This window comes from Haliotis rubra, unplaced genomic scaffold, assembly GCF_003918875.1.
Source record: "Haliotis rubra isolate DU_JTF1 unplaced genomic scaffold, ASM391887v1 Scf1022, whole genome shotgun sequence".
Classification (NCBI taxonomy): Eukaryota; Metazoa; Mollusca; class Gastropoda; order Lepetellida; family Haliotidae; genus Haliotis; species Haliotis rubra.
In genome coordinates, this window is record NW_025764918.1 from 280,492 (window position 1) to 300,992 (window position 20,501).

A 20,501-nucleotide genomic window follows, 5' to 3' on the forward strand; every position below is an offset into this window, starting at 1 on the left:
AAACAGTAAAGGCCTCACTGTGATTTCACCGGCTCCACTTGTCCAATCCTTGACTTTAAACACACAAAAGTCACCATCAACAAACAGTAAATGCCTCTTCTGAAAGCTTTCATCTGAAACCGAAAACTGTTGCACATCAGCTGGAACGCCACCATCGAGAAGAACCAGGCTTCAATAAAACGATGTAAAAGTATTGGGAGTTCAGATCAACTATCGCTATAACGCATCCAGGACCCATTCCCCACAATACCTCCGTTTCTAATGTGATTTCACCGGCTCCACTTGTCCCATCCTTCACTTAAAACATACACAAGTCACCATCAACAAACAGTAAAGGCCTCACTGTGAATTCACCGGCTCCATTTGTCCAATTCTTTACGTTAAACACACAAAAGTCACCATCAACAAACAGTAAATGCCTCACCGTGATTTCACCGGCTCCACTTGTCCCATCCTTTACTTAAAACGTACAAAAGTCACCATCATCAAACAGTAAATGCCTCTTCTGAAAGCTTTCATCTGAAACCGAAAACTGTTGCACATCAGCTGGAACACCACAACGGTCATCGAGAAGAACCAGACTTACTTCAAAACCCAAAACTACTTGAAGGTGCCCACATGAAGAAGGTTTGCCCTGCTATCAACGGGGATGAAGGATATTTTATCCCCTGGGCCTATCATCACTTACTCAGTTAATTTCCTGTAACTTTACTCAACCAGTGTACATGATCTCTTGTATAATATCACTTCACTACTGACTTCTCAACAACCTCCTTAATCCTCTATGTAAACAACCTATGCAGATCATTCCCTACTGGCTGCCAATCAACATCCTTAACCTCTTATGTATGCTACCTATGTACATCCTCTTAACTGGCTGAACAAAGAAGTTATATATCCATAAAAAACGTCTTCATTCTTCATCTCCTCAATTTCTAGAATGCCAATCAAAGAAGTAGAACATAATGTTTCAACGCGACAAGACGGGAACGAGTCTAAACACATTGCAGTTTTACACTGCAGGAATAAGTGATTAAAAGCATCACTGGCTACAAATGAGTGAGTGAGTTAAAAGTTAACGTCACCTCGGCAATATTTCATCCATATAGTGACGTGAAATGTTGGGCATACACAATAAACACAAGTAGGTAAATAAACAGTCATCGACGGACTGTAAAATAACTAGAGTATCACAGATATAGGATATAAAACTAGCATGGAAAACTAAAACATTTTATTGAAAGCAGACAATACAATATAAAACACGGGCTATAGATCGCCAACAACTGAAGGTAGATCACCGTACTAGGGAACCAAGGGGACTTACATTACTTTTGCTACGTGCATGGACCCTAGTTGGATTTACACCATCCCCTCAGCTACTGGAGGTAGTAGGAAGATTTAGCCGAAATTTAAAATAACAAAAATACTACGATTAAAGAATATGGAAGAGCGAAATTTACTTGTAAAGTTTTGGGACTTACGTATCCTCTCGGGACGAACTGGCTACAAATACTGACCGGAATTTTTTTTATGTAAGTTTAAGGTATGGTACGCCCAAGAGAGCTTTGTGAAACACCCATAAAATCGTAAGTTAAAGAGAAAAGTAACGAGACCTTAGGCTAATGAGAGTTTCGTGAAACGGTCTCCTGGCTTGCTTTTTCCCCTTTCGTTTCTGAAAAGAACGATTGACCGTATTCAGAACTTCTATTTGATAATTAGGTCCTCCCTTCTGCACTGGTTGAATTTTGCACAGATATGTCTAATATATGTATGTGAAGCCCAATTTTTCTTTAGTAAATCGGAGTCTTAAAGAATTTTTGCCATATTGGACACTTCTTCCCAAACCGGAATGAATTTAACTTTTCAAACTTGTCTAGAATTCCCTATATCCGATGGGAGCTATGCAAACCGTTTATTTCTTTCAATTAAAATGTCGTTTTCTAAAACCAAATGATTGATTATACCTTACAGCCGTCGACATATACATTAAAGAGGATAAACTCTTTCCACATCGACAAGAAATGCAAGGCTAAAACCAGAGTCGATTGTACAATGTCATGAGTATGTGTTGGTGGATCACTATCAACTTGTGATGATAGAAGTAACATGGTGTAGCCTTCTGGATTTGTTAAAACGAAAGTTTGATTGTGACTGAAGGGGCACCTGATGTTTCAGATATTGCAACAACGACCCCAACACTACCAATAAAGTATACGCTTTACGGCACAACCAAAACCTGGAACGAGGCCCGTGCTGTTTGTGAGTCGAATGGTCAGCAGATGCTGAAGTTGGATACTGAGGCCAACTTTGACAACTTCATGGCTTGGAAAAACATCTGGGAGGCCAATGGGCAGCTGTACGTATAACATATATAAAGCAAAATTATTGTGAACCTATTTTATGAACCTATAACAGAATCCGGCTGTGAACTGCCTGTTTGCGTTATCAATTGAGGCACTAGATCATGAAATGTACAGTTCGTATTGGTATGAGAAGTTGCTCCGAAAAACTAGCTGGTACCTTCACGAAGCTTTCAGGATACGTTGGGTTATGGCGACATGTGTGACACGTTGTGTCTTTTTGACATGTGTATGACATGTTCTGTTGTTGTGACGCATGTGTGTGACCTGTCCGGTTAATCAGACATGTGTGTTACGTGTTCTGTTGTGAAAAGTGTGTGACATGTTCTGTTGTGACCTGCGTGTCACATGTTATGTTGTGACATGTGTTTCACATGTTCTGTTATGACATGTTTCTCGTGTAATGTTGTGACGTGTGTGACATGTTCTGACATGTTTTGTTGTGCCATGTGTGTCACATGTTCTGTTGTGCCATGTGGGTCACATGTTCTGCGGTGACATGTGTGTAACATGTTCTGTTGTGACATATGTAACATGTTCTGCGGTGACATGTGTGTAACATATCTGCGGTGACATGTGTGTAACATGTTCTGTTGTGACATGTGTGTCATATTCTGCGGTGACATGTGTGTAACATGTTCTATTTTGACATGTGTGTGTCACATGTTCTGTTGTGACATATGTGTCACAGGCTCTGTTATGGTATGGGTCTGACATGCTCTTTTGTGATCTAATGTGAGCTGTATGTCACATGTTTTGTTGTGACATGTGTGTCACATGTTCTGTTGTGACATGCCTACGACACATTACATACGGTTCTTGTGACGTGTGTGACATTATATTGTGTACTCAGGGACTCCTTCAAAAGGGATTATAGCGCAACTCTTCCAATGAAAACTTAATTACGACAGTCGTATCGCTAAAATCGCTTTGTGGGACGGGTCCGAGACCGACCGTACCGCCTGCATTTATTAAAACGGTAAATTAATGTTCTTATATCGTATGTTTAGATACAAACTTTTATCATAATGCCTTACTTTATAAAAATGACTTCGTGAAATTGCAATCAATAACATGGGTGTTTCAGGACCGTAGGTATATGGACTGGACTACACCAACATGTTCTCACAGACCCTACTGTGTTCAACTTGGAGTGGCATGACTGTGAGCCACTTGGAGCCTGGGTGCCTTGGGATAACAGCGAACCAAACGCACCAGAAACGGAAAAGTGCGTACGGATACGATTAACTAACAAGTTCCGCACATTCCAATGTAGTGCTAAACGTCACGTGGTTTGTCAAGAGGCTACAGGTAGGAAGCTTCTTTAACTGGTGCCGAGTTCCAGCTAATTGTACGTTGGGTCTTGGTCAATGCAACCTGATGTAACACATTTGCCAGATCAATTCTTACCACATATAAATATCAGAAAACGAAATGGCTGAAGGCACTGGATTTAATGAACGGTGTTTCTAATTCTAAATGGGAAGACATCAACACAAGACGTAATGAGTGTGTAATTGCGCAATATCACGCGTAGAGAATTCCCAAAATCTTCACTGATTCATGTTTCAAAAAGCTGTCGTAGTGCAGGTCGTAAGTCTATGCTGATATATGATGGGTACATGATCTCATTGAAGCGGGATTCCAACTCTGAGGAAAATTCATTCTGATGTCTTGGAGTAGACTAGAGGTGAAAGCATTCGTTCGTCAAGCCGAATACCGATTCGATTCCCTACATGGGTATAAATGTGTGAAGCCCTTTTCTAGTGCCCGCCAGTCGTGGTGTTCCTGGCAGTATTGCTAAAAGCGGAGTAAAACTAAACTCCCTGATTTAATTTCGACACAATGTTGATCAATGTATGACTCGTCACACTTCGCGAACTAAATATTGATGCGTTTTTATGTGTTGACTAGATGAATGTACCTTTGAAAGATTTGATGGTCAGGACGTTGTTCTCCCTACGGCTGCCTCCTCCATTAATGTGGGTATTGATGACTGCCAGCGCGCATGTCTCACTTATACCGGAAGTGTACAGTGTGTTGCTGTAGTCTACAGCGAAACAGCATCTGGCGACCCTTGCAGGATATACACTAGGCAGCAGGTGTACATAATCGACAATCCGGAAATGACGTCATCGTCTGGTAGAACAGCTCTCGTGAAGCGGTGTGTTCAAGGTACATATACATAAGAAGGTCTAGATCTTCCTTATGATGCAGGGATAGGAATGATTTAGGTAAAGAATCAGTTCAAGCAACTTGTGTCGGTCATAAGGGATGACCTGAGTGATCTTTTGGCCAGACTAAGTGACTTGGTTGATATCATGTCATCGTAGCAAAACAGTGTGGATCATTGCTCATGATATCGATCACTGGATTGTCTGCTTCACACTGTCACATACAGACGTCCGTCCTATAGCGTATTACTCAAACACTCAAATAATTATGGTTTTTCACTAACAGTCCAAACCTTATGTAATCCACATCTTTGTATTATTTCAGAATGATAAAAATACTGGACCTTTCCAACTTCTTAACCGATTAATTATAAATAAATCTGTTCCTTTTTTAATGTCATGATAAAATAACTTTCAGGTGATTACATGTCGACTGCCGTATCGGTTCCAGCAAACAAAGACAATGACCCAATAACTACATGTCTTGTGACCACGTCATTGACATCTATTAAGACGTCAGAACCGATCTCAGCATCACCCACAACTATGGATATTCAACTGGATATTTTAACCGACACTCAATCAGAATGCATACATTCTTCATATGGAAGTTTTAGTAACGGTGATCCTGTGCACGAAAGTGCATTTACACCCGCAAATAGCTTTCCTGAGACGAACTCATTGACGTCCAGTTCAGTGAATTCTCCTGAGACATCCATCATAGAGACCGAACCTTCTTCCGAATCACATTCTACATCCACAAATCGCATGTACTCAGTCGCCGTTTCAATGATTTCCAATTCAGGAAAGACATCCGTGATTGAGACCGAATCTATCGAATCACATCTGACATCCACAATGACATCAAATAAGCTTACTCCTATCAGCCTGTATTTTTCAACCTCGTTAGTCTCTGACAGCACAACGACCAAAACAGCTTCTGCGTCAAACGTTGCACCCTCGGAAACATTAACGATGACCATGTCTGAATCGTCACAAATCACCACGTTGCTTGATGTTGTTGATACGGCATCATCTGAGGCCACACAGCCTACATCGACTATAGTCAGCGATCCTCTGGAACCGGAGTCAAGCACACAGGTTTCCAACCTGGATCTGGATCCATCAAGCGTGGTGTCAAGTACTGGTAAGAATCCATTATCTTAACATCAGCCAGTTGATGTTATTTTCAGGACGTTGTCTAACAATCCAAATGGACAATGCATTTTGAAGCAGAAATTATTGATAACTTTTGCCATGTGAAAACTCACTGTTGTCACATATCAGTTTTGTCAATATATTAATCAATGCTATTAAACTTCAAGTTTGTACACAATATTCTGTCAGAGAAAAAACATTGATTGCTCACGTTCCTCTGATAATCTTCATATGATAGAGCTCTCCTTCCCAGCAAACAAATGTTCACCAGAAAAGGCTAAGAAGGCAGAGGAACTTCATCAGAGTTCTATTTATTTCCAATCCAAAGTCATGACATCCATTAAAGCAAATAATCTGCACTTTAGTTCGAAGAAGTCAAGTCAAAAACAGATTAAAAATTATTTACTTCCCCGACATCATTTGTTGGCAGTTTGAAGTTCCTGAGGGCGAAGGATCCGTGAAGATCGGCTTCAGCAACCCATGCTTGTCATAGGAGGCGACTAATGGGATAATTTGGTCAGTTCCACGTTTCACAAAGCGATCATAGCCCTACGACTATCGTATCTCCTATACTTTAACATAAAGTTACGACAGTCGTAGCACTAAGATATCTTTGTGAAACAGGGTACAGGCTCGCTGACTTGGTTAACAAATGTCATCGAATCCAAATTGCGTCGATCAATGTCAGTCACTGGATTGTCTGGTCCAGACTCAATTATATACAGATCACTGCCATATAGCAGGTATATTTCTGAGTACGGAGTTAAACATTCAAACAACAAAGAACCTGTTGGGCGAAGGGGATCATACATAGTTTGATTTCAGTTTCTCCAGGTCCAAGTATGTCAAGCGAGCACCGCTGTGTTTGCGCATGCACGCACCCTCTGATGTCAATGACAGTCGACGCGAATGGCTATCTGTTGGACCGGAAGAACCTCTCCTCCTACAGAAGGTCCAAGACATCGGCCAATGATGATCGTGTTTCGGCCAGAGCTATCGGCGTTTCAGGACTTGCTATCATCCTACTCGTCACTGCGCTCATCGTGTGTGTTGATGTGGACAGGATGATACGGGCAACGGGACAATGTAGAAAACGTCAACCACTTTGAATCTTATTTCGATGTTTTGTTGAAGCGGAATAAGCTATAACCCTATTCCATACTACTTTGCATGCAGCCAAACACCGCTGTGTCGATTTTAAGGTGACCTACGTTAATACACTGAGATATCCGATGTTCGGGTGCACAAACAATCAGCTTGACATACGTTAACCGACTTGAAATCATTCTCGAGAAGGAAAATGCAAAGGAGGAAACGAAATTAATATCTCAAAATTTAATGGGAAAATGACACATCTGAGATCAATTATACGAAGTAATGCTCGGGTACTTAGTTTTACTTCTTTGAGAGGCATTTTAAAAGTTGTAAAGAAGAAGGAAAACCACTTTCTATGGATAGGCAACTTCTTTATTGCCATGGGTCCGACATTTCGGTGTAGGTACTAATACCGTTATCAAGCAGGTGATAAAAAGAGTTGAAACAAGGAGAATAGCTGCATAGTGAGTATATATACAATTGACAAAGTTGACTATACAAAGAACCCGGTTTTCCTTTACATGTACCTAGTTTTATTTTGAGACAAGCGTCATTTCAAAGGTCGCCTCATAGATGATTGTATTTATCAGGTATATTTTGGGAGGGGAGATTCAATTTCATATACAATGTATCTACTTGGGTGTTCCACTTCGCTTGCATTGACTCTGTGATATATTCTTTGATGTAGAGTTTACAATCAGAGTGCGGTATTAATAGTTGAGGAACAGCCTTATCAAGAACTGCTTCAGCTGCAGCATCAGCTCGTGAGCTATACGCAATGTTAAAAAGACTTGGCAACCAACAAACTGGCCTGTACAGACTTCATTGTACATTGCCATTGTTCTAAAATGTATGACAGGCAGGAGAGGTCATCATAAAATTAATGAATTGGTTATATCGAATTGATGTTGAATGTATTCAACGACTTGTTGGATTGTCTTGGCAGTAAAAATGGAGCTGTTATCAGGCATCCTTGACGAAATAACTTTTACCTATACTGCATTGTACTGTGCATTAACAGCACGTAACACAACTAGTTACCATGAACTGTACACTATTTACAACATGACAAAGCAGTTAAATTATTAAAAACATAAACCCAATATCTCTATAAATCAGATGAATATGTACAAACTATGAAATATCAAAAGAGATTACCCTTTAGAAGTAAATCCAGGACGCCAGAATAAATGATAATTTCCAAATGAGAGTCACACAATGTCCACAAGTACTTTACGACCTGTTGTCAGTAACATCAAATGTGACATAACCTGTAGTTAAACTAAACCCTTTAATGTCGAGACAGTAAGCTAACAAAGCTCATAAGGTGAACATAGCGATTTTTCACATCTTCTTTTATTCTTGAGTACAACGTTCACTGTTCACTGTTCAGTTTTGCCTGATGATGGGGCCAGAACAAGCCCTGGAACGTTGTACTCAAGAATAAAAAGACGACGTAACCCAGAAAAATCGCTATGTTCACCTTAAGAGCTTTGATAGCTTACTGTCTCGACATTAAAGGGTTTAGTTTAACTACAGGTTAAGTCACATTTGATGTTATGTCACATTTTCTAAAATGCCAATCAAGCATCTAAAGCTCATAAGGTCAATGCTGAATATTCCCATCATAAACTTTTCAAATCAATCACTTTCGTGACAGTATTCTGGTTTTAGATACAGTGGACTCAGTATAATCCGACACTCACTGGGACGGGGAAATAATGTTGGATTATACAGAGCGTCGGATAATTCAATGTCTCTTTGCTTGAATACTTTTCAAACAGTACCATACATTGTAACTGGCCTAGATCATGAAATTAATGCTAAATAGCATATAGCATATGTCGAAATAACCCACATCGGCCAAACTGGGCGTTCAGTTGGATGCGTAATAGGATATCCAGAAAAGCATGTTTACTCATAAAATCTGTCAAAACTTCGAAAATATACGAACAGCTGCTGAAAACAATAGATCAGACTATAGATGGCAATTAGGTCGCTCAGCCAGGTATGACGACGGACCGTCGACTCACATGGCATGGAATGCACGTGCTACCCACAGGCACAAGGGGTCATCACAAAGATATTTTATTCATTTTCATGTGTGTTGAATATGTCTCTATTTTGATTATCTTATCTTAGCTAATATCTCATTACCCCAGCCCGACTCCAACCACCGTCTGCGACAAAATGATCATTTAAAAACTGTCCTTTGTAATACAATACCATCGCACACTAATTTGCATAAAGACATGGTCTGTTCTGAATAAGTCGTATTAGACTTAGAAAAACCCGCATTGGTCATTTCTGCACTAATCTCTCCTCAGTAAAATCCTTCTTTTACGTTTCCTATCTCCCTCCCACTGCGACTGTAGATAGGCCGAACTTAGTTTAACAGTTATTTCACACTTTCACATATTAACTACCTAAATTGTAGACATAAATGTGAAAAAAGTGTTGTTTTTCAACAGTACTTTACTATCACAATCATATTCACACTTTCATGAAAAAGTCCTCCATTGTAGACTGGCGTTTCTGTTATGTAGTCAGCTTCTTTTGCAGGCAGATTCAAGTTGGCAGTCATGCTTGACAAAACATACCTAGGTCCTCACATTGGCCACACAGCTTGTAAAAACAAAGGTACAGACGTTCTCACACTGCTAATTACCTAGGTATAAACAAACTTGAATAACCTGAAGAAATGTAAGGTTATACCTCCTTGGGCTGTACGTCAAGAACCGATGTAGTACTCTATAGATGACATGTGGTGCATGACTGTAAACGTGAACATGTGATTAAATCTGAATGGACTAATGTACATTACTGACATCCTGGACACAGTTGTACCTCATTTCGATGACCATCTTCTGAACACAAGCTAGTCTTCATGGGCAACAGTGCTAGGCCCCTATCATTGGTGATTTCTTACGTCTTGAGGCAGTAGCAACTCTACCATGGCCCACCAGGATCGCAACACCATACAGCTTGTTTTGGGACATTATGGGTCGCAGAATGCGCCAGAGAGATCCTCCCCTACAAAAGCTTGAAACAAGCCCTCCATTAAGAATGGAACGCAATACCTCAACGTCAAATGTAACGTCTGATGCAGTCAATGAGGAGGAGAGTCAGGGTTGTTATTGCAGTTGGCGGAGGTAACACCAGACATTGACACTGATACTATGCTCGGTTATTGATACTTATGTGATTTCGTGAGGATTGTCTACCAGAATCTTGAAAATGACAGCACTTTTTAAGTTATAAGACATACATGATAGTTATTAGCACTTACAATGAGTAAACTTTCTGCTATGTTTGTTGCTCTGAATAAACTACAGTTTTTGGTGATGTTTTGCATTTGGATTGGTCATTCAATTATTCCTTGAGGGTCAGTATATACAGATTGTAAGTTAAAATGAGGGTTCGATAAGTGCCTTTGCTTGGGGTTTGCTGGTAACATACTTACATTATGATAAACATGACAGTTATACACTACGTGATCCACATTGTCAAATTAGTTAAAGCTGTACGTATTTACGAACGTTAATTCATCACATTTCATATCGACGACATAGAAGTCACATTAAAACTTTGATTTGGTTATCGCCAGTTAGACAGAGTCCAGCGAGATGTTACGACTGGAGATACTGAAACCTTGCAAATGTAACTTGTCAGGATTCGAACTGCTAAAATACTCTGTTAACTATCCTCGCTCGGGCTCACGCGGACTGAGTGAGATGTGATGGAAGAAGAAGACATTGTACATGCACTTTGAACATAACTGAATTGGCCGGCATTGCTGACGACGTAAAGTCTGAAAACAACAAAGTAGTATGTACGTGCCCATTACACAAACACATGTTTCCATTTCTTCTCTGTTAATATTGCTGATCATATTTTGTTAAAGATAACAATTACAACCACGACAACACTGACAACAAAAACAGCGACAACTCAACGTATAAATAATGTAACCTCTATTCCGACCGTCATAGAGAGCATTACACAATCCATAACGATTGCAACATGTCTGTCAGTATCAGCTACAAGTACAACTCGGGTTAGAATTGATCTTCAGTAAACCATGCTTGTCGTAAGAGGCGACTAACGGGCTCAGGTGGTCGGGCTCGCTCGCTCCCAGTTGCCTCATTTCATCACGGACATTTTATGTCATAAAAATCAATCCATGTTAAAGACAGTTATCACATTAAAGACACATTTGACTAACCAAGGATACATTAGCAGCCCTTGCCAGTTCGTTGAAACTGTTGAATACTAGATCTCAGCCTTCTCAAATAATGTTTGTTTGTTGTTTAAGCAGCTCTGCATATAATCGCGTCGACAAATAAGCACTTTAAACAAAAACTGAAAATGCACATTTGAAAAAACCCAACTTTAATCATTGTAAGCATGACATATGTCTTTGAACAATTAAGAAAATAGTTTTCAATTCACGCTAATGACTTAAAACTAAGATACATGCAAAGGTAACTGGATTATAACTTTACCTAGCGACTTGTATGTTCTGATGTTGAAAGGTTGAAAAGGAGAACAACTTTGTCACCTGTTACAACAAGCCGACACCATCATTACCCACGGTGATGTTTCGTCATGGGTTATGTGATCATTTTTCTCTTTGTGTCTGTCTGATACCTTTTCATATCGCTGTTGAAACATTTGATGTTAAGAATCTTGAGTCAGTTGCCATCTACATACACCTACACACCTCCAATAACTACTTGTCAGAATCGAACATGCAATCGATTTACCAATATATACTGCCTACCTTCCGCTGGATGAACCCAAAAAATATCTGCGGAACATATAATCGATCGATTAACCAATATACTGTCTACCTATCGCTGGATGAACAAAAATTGAGATGCTGTCTCATCCCGGCTCAGTCAATGCTGAGTGTAGCTAGGAAACCCCAGGCCTTCTTCCTTTGACTGCTACTTCAGTGGATCAACGATTCTTGGGTACAGTGTCAGGTAGGTGTATTATCTTCAATAAAATGTGTTTACTACAGTCGAACTTCGCTTATCCGAACGCTATCTTTTCTCCTATTTTGTCTGGATAAACAGATTTCCGGATATCTGAATCTCGACAGGTATATTTTCAGCAATTCTTTTCCTTTGCGGAAAATGACCACTTGCTTGACAACGACATTAGAATCTATGTCGAAACGTCGCCTATACAGATTAAAGAAGTTGTATATCCATAAAAATAGTCCTCATTCTTCATCTGCCAAACTTCTAGAATGCCAATCAAAGAAGTCATGTGTTTTAGGAATTAGATATATTTATTGATTTCCTTTGTGGAATAATTTATATTAATCAGATAGATTTTTTATTTCTGACATGTTTGCCAGAGGCCCGTACTACAAGTAAAACGGTTATAATGGGCGAGTGGCACAAGCGCGTTTGCATTTTATCAGTGCATGGTGTATAAACGTAGCAACATTCTGTAGGAGCTGTACATTTTCGGTTGATATTAGTACACAGAATGTGTAAAATGTGTGACAGGATGTATACTTAGAAGGGACATATTGGCTCCTTAGATTGTCATACTGTGGACTGATGAGAAGAACGTGATATACAATCCTTCAATATTATTCATTTTGCAGCATTGGTTCTCAGAAGCATGACATAATATTTTTTAATACATTAGATCATAATAACCACATTGAAGCTGCGATAACGATACTCTTAATTTCTTTACATTCTTTTCATTTACAACTGTTAAATACTTTTCACACATTATATGTTGTTTAAACAGAGAATACGAATATGAACATTTTCAGTTTGAATATTCCAAGTCCATTCCTGCTAGAAACAATCCTTACATCTTTGGTGAACAATGGATAAAAATGCTGTAACATCTCCAACTCCCTGTCAAATCCATGGATATCGAAGACCCAGTTGTCAAAATGTATTTTAGTTAAAGAACAAATAAACGTTGTTGTTTTTTACTCTTTTAACCATTACATATGAAAGATCGTGTGGTTAGTCTTACGCGGAACACCAAATTCATTCTTAAAAAAACGTATGGTTTATTAATACCGAGCGATTAAAAGTTGCCAAAAAGTCGCCTGCGTCAATCGCGCTCGCCAACGAAACCACAGACCGGTTACGTAACTCTGTCGCCAGAGCACTTCAGTGACGTCATATGAGGAAGGGTTTTCAGTTAGTTGTATATATAGTGTGTAGCAAGCTAGTCATTTTGATGATTTTTCGACATCAACGAAGACATGCCGAATCGTTGCGTTGTCGTCAATTGCTCCTAGGGGTCGGGCGATTGTGTCCCCATGCACAGATTTCCACAGTACCCCGCAGTTCGTGCTAAATGTGTTATGTTTGTGAGTGCGAAGCGAGCGTTATGGAAGCCTGAAACGATATCTTTCTTGTGTTCAGATCGCTTCACGGAAGTTAGAGAATCAAAACTACTTACTAGTTGTAGTACACTATGTATATGATTGATGACCATAAAGATTTTCCATGACACAACTTGTAACATAACGATTTCTTCCTCAGAAGCGAGGTTGTGGTCGAAGTAACAATAATACTGTAAGTAGTATTATATTGACACCCACCTCACTTCCACGAGAGAAATTGTTATGTTATAAGCTATGTCATGCAAAATCCAATTGGCCATCAATCAAATACATATTTTACTACCAGTAGAAAGTTGTTTTGATTTTGTAACTCGGTGAAAACAAACCTAAATAGCATTTATCCTCAGACTGGCGGATGTTCGCGACAGGGCGCCGCCATTTTTGAAAATCGTAAAGTCACGGGCTAAAGTCTGTTAGAATTAATGCGATTATGACTTGTTTTCAACAAGTTAGAAAATCAAAACTACTTTCTACTCGTAGTTAAATATGTATTTGAATCATGTCCAAAAGGATTTTGAATGACACAACTTATAACATAACGATTTTTTCCACGGAAGCGAGGTGAGGGTCGAAGTGACAATACTGCGCGATAAATTTCTTGCTACATTCACGTGGTTAACATCCACTCACCAGTATGTAGATACTAGTCAATGTACGTCTTTATATTTGGTCTTATAATCCTAATTAGTTTATTATCATACTTGTATGCATTTTGAAACTGAATAAAAAGCAGATGATCTGCTGATACTTATAGTGAATTTATAACAGGACTGTAATATCTGGACATTTTATAGTTTGCCAATGTGAATCATAATTCGCACACACGCCCTAGTGTATGTTGTCTGTCTCATTACACTTCACGGCAAAAACAATGATTCTGCTGAATGCTACGACAAATGAATGAAAACAAAATGCAAATATTAAAATTAAACAGATTAAAGTTATAGGAACAATGTCAGGCTATTACCTTGTTCGAGGAATGTATCCATCAATATCCACAAAAACGAGTTATATGCCATTCATCTGCAGCTGTTCCAAGTGATGTGTCTTTTAACAGTCTAATATACGAAAAAGTGATATATCGTTTCAGGTATTTCACATTGGTGTATAGTCTCATTGGTCACCCAAGATAGCACACATGGCAACTAATTGCATAAAAAAAGTAATTTAGTTAGCCAATAATGAGCAATCAATCAATCTACTGGCGGTTAATACTTTGAAAGAAGGACGTTGTGACACAGACACGACAGAGTGTATTCAGTATAGATTAGTAAATCTACATACATAAACACTACCTTTTGACAAATCCGCTGTGCAAGGTAAAAGTAATTAATCAATCAGCGTGTTATCGGTTAATCCTTTGATCGATGTTTATAATGTTGAGTATTTACTCTAGACACAAGAAATGCCAAATGGGAACCTTTGTCGGGTAATCTAAGTGGTGTTACCACTAATTATACCTGTTATAAATTCATTAACTGACCATAAAGTGAATGATGACAAATAACATGTGTAGGTTTATACCATCTAACACGGGTTCGACAAGGGAGTATTACTTGCTGTATTGCATGAACTTTTAATTGCATGTGAAAACTTATGGGCCGACACTGTTTTGAGAATACGAACAGAACTTCATTGTTGCATAAGAAATACATATAAGCATTTGCTGCGTGCTAATACTGTATGCACCTGTTTACCTAAGCTATTGTTCAGATTCATCTAGCAATGGCAACGTAGGGTTGTTTAGTTTACAGATTCAAATAAATCAATTGTCAATGTTTAATATCATACGTAACAGACGTCATATTTTTACATGACATGATTAAATATCGAGGTAAAAAACACAGAAATGGGATCAATTCGGATCAGTCATTATACCATCCAGGCATTAGAAAACCTGAAAAAGCCCACACTGCTTTGATACTTATTACAATCAGACAAGAACTACCGGGGATATTTTCAAATAACTGCATCTGATGGGCATCCACCCTTCTTAATGGCGCACTGTTTAGGTTGAAGAAATTAACCGTAACCGTGATGAGCGAGGCTGATCAGCGTTTTCGCTATTCCTAGCGTCTGGCTCGAACAAATAAGGCTTAGCGACAGCAAGAGATTTTGACAGAATCGTCTATGAAAACAAGTTGTAACTCGGAAACTAGGCAAAGCAGGAGACACAATTAAATGACAGTAGATTGTGAGAACATATAGCATTCATTTTTCACAACAGTTGTCACGATTTCAGGTTTATACAAACTTGTAAAAAAGATAATTTACCCCCTGAAATGTAGATGAATTCTGCATCGGCCCTCATATCTATTCCTCATATGACGCCACAGAGACGCGCCGCCCTGATTGGTTGAAATTTCGTTCGCGGATGAGAATTGTGCACTGTTGTTAAAAAGGTCGATTTAAGTTACTTAAAGATCGAAATGAGTAGTCTTAATGGCCGGGTTTCATTTATAACGATGCCAATTAGTGATTTATGTATTTGTACCCCCCTAGAGTATATGTGATATTTAACATATCTCATAACAAAATACAAAAACATGTGATAGGTTTTTGATGTATAGCAGTGAGGGCGCTTTGACATGAGTTTCAACCAATAAAACCAATATAACGTTTCTGTGCCAAACTATTGATGGGTATCTCCCGCATTAGCTAGTTCAGTGTCACTAGTTGTTGTTGATCTGCGGATGCCCATAAAACCTTTACACACTTGCAACTGTATTTTTTCAATCTTATGAGAGCCAGTTATCAGAGCCTTCTTTGCTTTAAAAGTTATATGGTTTATACATGCCTGTCAAGTGAGATTTCTAGAAAATAGCATACCAAAGTAGTTGTACTTGTCTTTAATTTACTTGAAGACTCCATGTTTCGCAGTAATTCTCTAAAATATCAGTTTGCCTTTGGAGTCCTATTGCAGTATCAGGTAACAGAACAACGTTATCAGCAAATACAAAGGAACACTAGTAAGTCAGGGAATAACTGAACGCCATTTGTACAAGTGGACGTGATTTTGTCCGCCAATACATTAATGAAAAATGAGAACAGAAACGGACTTAGAACACAACCTCGTCATACCCCTAGAGGACATTAAAAAACCTTTGTGTTTACGTTATTCGATGTACGCACACAGGCTTTTACGTTTTCTTAAATTAATACCAAAGCCTTTGTTTGTTGACAGAATCGATGAAACAAGCATAGAGTTTTCCATTTTTTTTTATAGGTAAGTACTGACAAGGGCTGTAAGTTAAATATATGATCAGTTAGTTCAATTCTTCGATATTTTTATCACAGCACTTAGCCCAGAATAAGATGTTAGTATATAGTTTGCCAAAGACACCGTGAAGTAATATTCAGCTCTAGTCTTATCTCCATTTTTATATGAGACTGCATGTTTACATTACATTAAAGCACCAGTTTATAGCATGGTATCAACATGCGCTGCAGACCGACAATAGCACCACTTCTCCCCCTTTACAGTTATGTCAGTACCGTTAAGAGAAATGAGTTAGATCCTTTACCCAACCCTTTAAATAAATGATGGGTTGGGTATTTTATCTTGCCTTCAACGATGCGATGATTAAATTTAATAACAGTCTGCTACTATTCAGCAATAAAAGCGGCTAAACCATTTTTGCATCCTCAAGAAATATTTGCTGCTGTTCGTTACGACTCCAAACACAGACACATTTTGCTGTCCACATTATTGACGTTATTCAAGTATAAAAATGTTAAAATATCAAACTTCTACTTCGATCCCATCGAGGGCACCCTTTCAGATAATGTTCACACATCACCATGTCATGAAATACGTACATGTATGAAAAAAACAGATCTAAAACTTTTTTATCCAATTCATTTTCATGAAAAACCAAATGGGAGATTACTTGTGATTGTAAAATCAACACATGTAAAATGAACCTAACGATCGGTGGATTTTGTTTTATGGAAACCACGTTGTATGATTGCAATGATATTGCATGATCAAACAAACGTATCGATATTTCATTATTTGTTTCATGCTTTTCAAAGGCAGCACGTCAGTGAAATGGGTCGATACTTTGAAGGATCAGTATGATCTCACCCAGGTTCATTTATTGAAGCGAAAAGAGCATAACGCCACATAGAAGGGGAATTTGAAGATGTGGGTTAGAATTGGCCTTCTGGAACCCGTGCTTGTTGTAAGAGCCAACTAACGGGATAGGCTGGTCAGGCTCGCTAACTTTGTTGACACTTGTCATCGTATCCCAATTGCGTTGATCGATGCTCATGCTGTTAATCACTGGTTTGTATGTTCTGACACGATTATGTACAGACCGGAGTAATATAGCTTGGAGACTGCTGAGTTAAAAGTCAAGCAAACAAACAAACGTATGTAGAAACCTCAATCCGCTTTACAATAATTGCCATACTGTTTGGATTTTCAGACAAGGTTGTCCAGATAATATCATTTCTGTTTTCACCAGTATATGCCCGACTCTCTCACTTTCAGAAACAGTTTGTACACAGGTTACACTACCATTGTTTATTTTTTATCAGATGCAACCATTACTGTAAAGTTTGATATTCCCATAGAAATAGAGAAGAAGATTCATCACAAGTGGTTTTGATCGAAATATCAATACATCCCTGAGAATGACACTCATACAAATGTTGACAATGAGCCGACCCAATTCAGTGTAGTGTTATCATGGTCATCTTAAACACAAAGTACATGTTCAATATATCGATAGGTATACTTGTTAGTGCAACTGTAAACGGAGCATGGAATGAAACCTGTTATTAATCACGAACTCTTCCTCTCCAACATATGTAAACGTTGTGTATTTTGAAGAATCATAAGTATTAAAAGGGCAAAATACGACGCGAAGCTACACGTTTCGACGATGAGCAAAATGTTGGTTAAGCCATCCTTTGGCCAACAGGAACTTCATAAATAAAGACTTGAGAGAAATGCTTAGAAATTTGTAGGACAATTATGACAAGAGGTTAGTTACACTTGTTAGTGCAACTGTAAACAGTACATGGGATGAAATCAGGGAGTCCACTGTAATCACGAATTCTTCCTCTTTTGAAACTGTTTTAACGAAATGTGTTCCAAGGAGCTGGAAACAGAAGATGGATGTTGGCACTACCGGCCGACATATCTACAAATCTTTAAAGCCTGGTCGTAAAATGCGTTGTGGTGATGAGGCCATTCTGGCACGATTCCGACTTGGACAGTGTGGGTAAATGCCTGCAGGAGTATCATTGATAAGTAGGGCTCTTCTAACTGTGGCCATTGCAATTTGGAGACGCCGGAAAATATTTAAGACTATCATGCCCCTGGGAACAATTTAAATCAATATCACACGCACACCACCCATATGCTACAGGTTTAGATTTATCTGAGAGTGTTTTCTTATCATGTTGAACATTAGGAAGTTTGTTTTACGCCGGTTTCATAGTTCGCTGCTGTGCAATATCACTGGCCTATCTATATGGCTGAAATAACGTCAAAACGACATTAAAATATATTCTCTTACTATATAATTCGTTTTGGTAGAGATTGATTATCTTCAATTGAACTGACAACCAGTTTTCTCCACCAGGTACACAGTAGGCAGACATCAACTAGCCGAAACATTTGAGATTTCATCAGCAACGTACAATTCAAGTATGCGTACATTAAAGGAGATAACAATATTCTTCCTGGCAGCGTTCATTGGTAAGTTCGAGACTCACCGAGGTAATTGGATGTCATAGGTATCAGGTCTAATTGTCGCATGGCGTTTGCTTAGATTCCTCCTCGATTACCCGCTGTATTAGATATGTATGCTATTTAATGAATACCCTGGACCCTGTTCATCAAAACGATGTTAAAGTATTGGGAGTTCAGATCAACTATCGCTATAACGCATCCAGGACCCATTCCCCACAATACCACCGTTTCTAATGTGATTTCACCGGCTCCACTTTACTTAAAACAAAAAAAATCACCATCAACAAACAGTAAATGCCTCACCGTGATTTCACCGGCTCCACTTTACTTAAAACATACAAAAGTCACCATCAACAAACAGTAAAGGCCTCACCGTGATTTCACCGGCTCCACTTGTCCAATCCTTTACTTAAAACATACACAAGTCACCATCAACAAACAGTAAATACCTCACCGTGATTTCACCGGCTCCACTTGTCCCATCCTTTACTTAAAACATACAAAAGTCACCATCATCAAACAGTAAATGCCTCACCGTGATTTCATCGGCTCCACTTGTCCAATCCTTTACTTAAAACATACAATTCAACCATCAACAAACAGTAAATACCTCACCGTGATTTCACCGGCTCCACTTGTCCCATCCTTTACTTAAAACGTACAAAAGTCACCATCAACAAACAGTAAATGCCTCTTCTGAAAGCTTTCATCTAAAACCGAAAACTGTTGCACATCAGCAGACGCCACCAAGGTCATCGAGAAGAACCAGGCTTACTTCAAAACCCGAAAAACGACTTGAAGCTGCCCACATGAAGATGGTTTGCCCTGCTATCAACAGAGATGAAGGATATTTTATCCCCTGGGCCTATCATCACTTACTCAATTCCTGTAACTTTACTCAACCACTGTACATGATCTCTTGTATAATATCACTTCACTACTGACTTCTCAACAACCTCCTTAATCCTCTATTTAAACAACCTATGTAGATCATTCCCTACTGGTTGCCAATCAACATCCTTAACCTCTTATGCATGCTACCTATGTACATCCTCTTAACTGGCTGAACAAAGAAGTTGTATATCCATAAAAACCGTCTTCATTCTTCATCTCCTCAATTTCTAGAATGCCAATCAAAGAAGTAGAACATAATGTTTCCACGCGACAAGACGGGAACCAGTCTAAACACATTTAAGTTTTACACTGCAGGAATAAGTGATTAAAAGCTTCACTGGCTACAAATGAGTGAGTGAGTGAGTTAAAATTTAACGTCACCTCGGCAATATTGCAGCCATATAGTGACGTGAAATGTTGGACATACACAATAAATTCAAGTAGGTAAATAATGCGTCATCGACGGAATGTAAAATAATTAGAGTATCACAGATATGGATCTAAAACAAGCATGGAAAACTAAAACATTTTAATGAAAGCAGACAATACCATATAAAACACGGGCTAGAGATCGCCAACAACTGAGGGTAGATCTTCATACTAGGAACCATGGGGACTTACATTACTTTGCTATCTGCATGGACCCTAGTTGGATTTACACCATCCCTCAGCCACTTGAGATGGTAGGAAGATTCAGCCGAAATTTAAAATAACAAAAATAC

General features: G+C 38.8%; 1 long non-coding RNA gene across 1 annotated transcript; it reads right to left on the bottom strand.

Moving 5' to 3' along the window:
* Positions 1-752: 752 nt before the first annotated feature.
* On the bottom strand, positions 753-19,921 carry LOC124271125. Its single transcript, XR_006896952.1, has 3 exons — positions 19,887-19,921; positions 1,369-1,374; positions 753-868 (listed from the first exon to the last, which is right to left on the bottom strand). It is a non-coding gene; the product is annotated as an uncharacterized LOC124271125 (long non-coding RNA).
* Between the last annotated feature and the right edge of the window lie 580 nt (positions 19,922-20,501).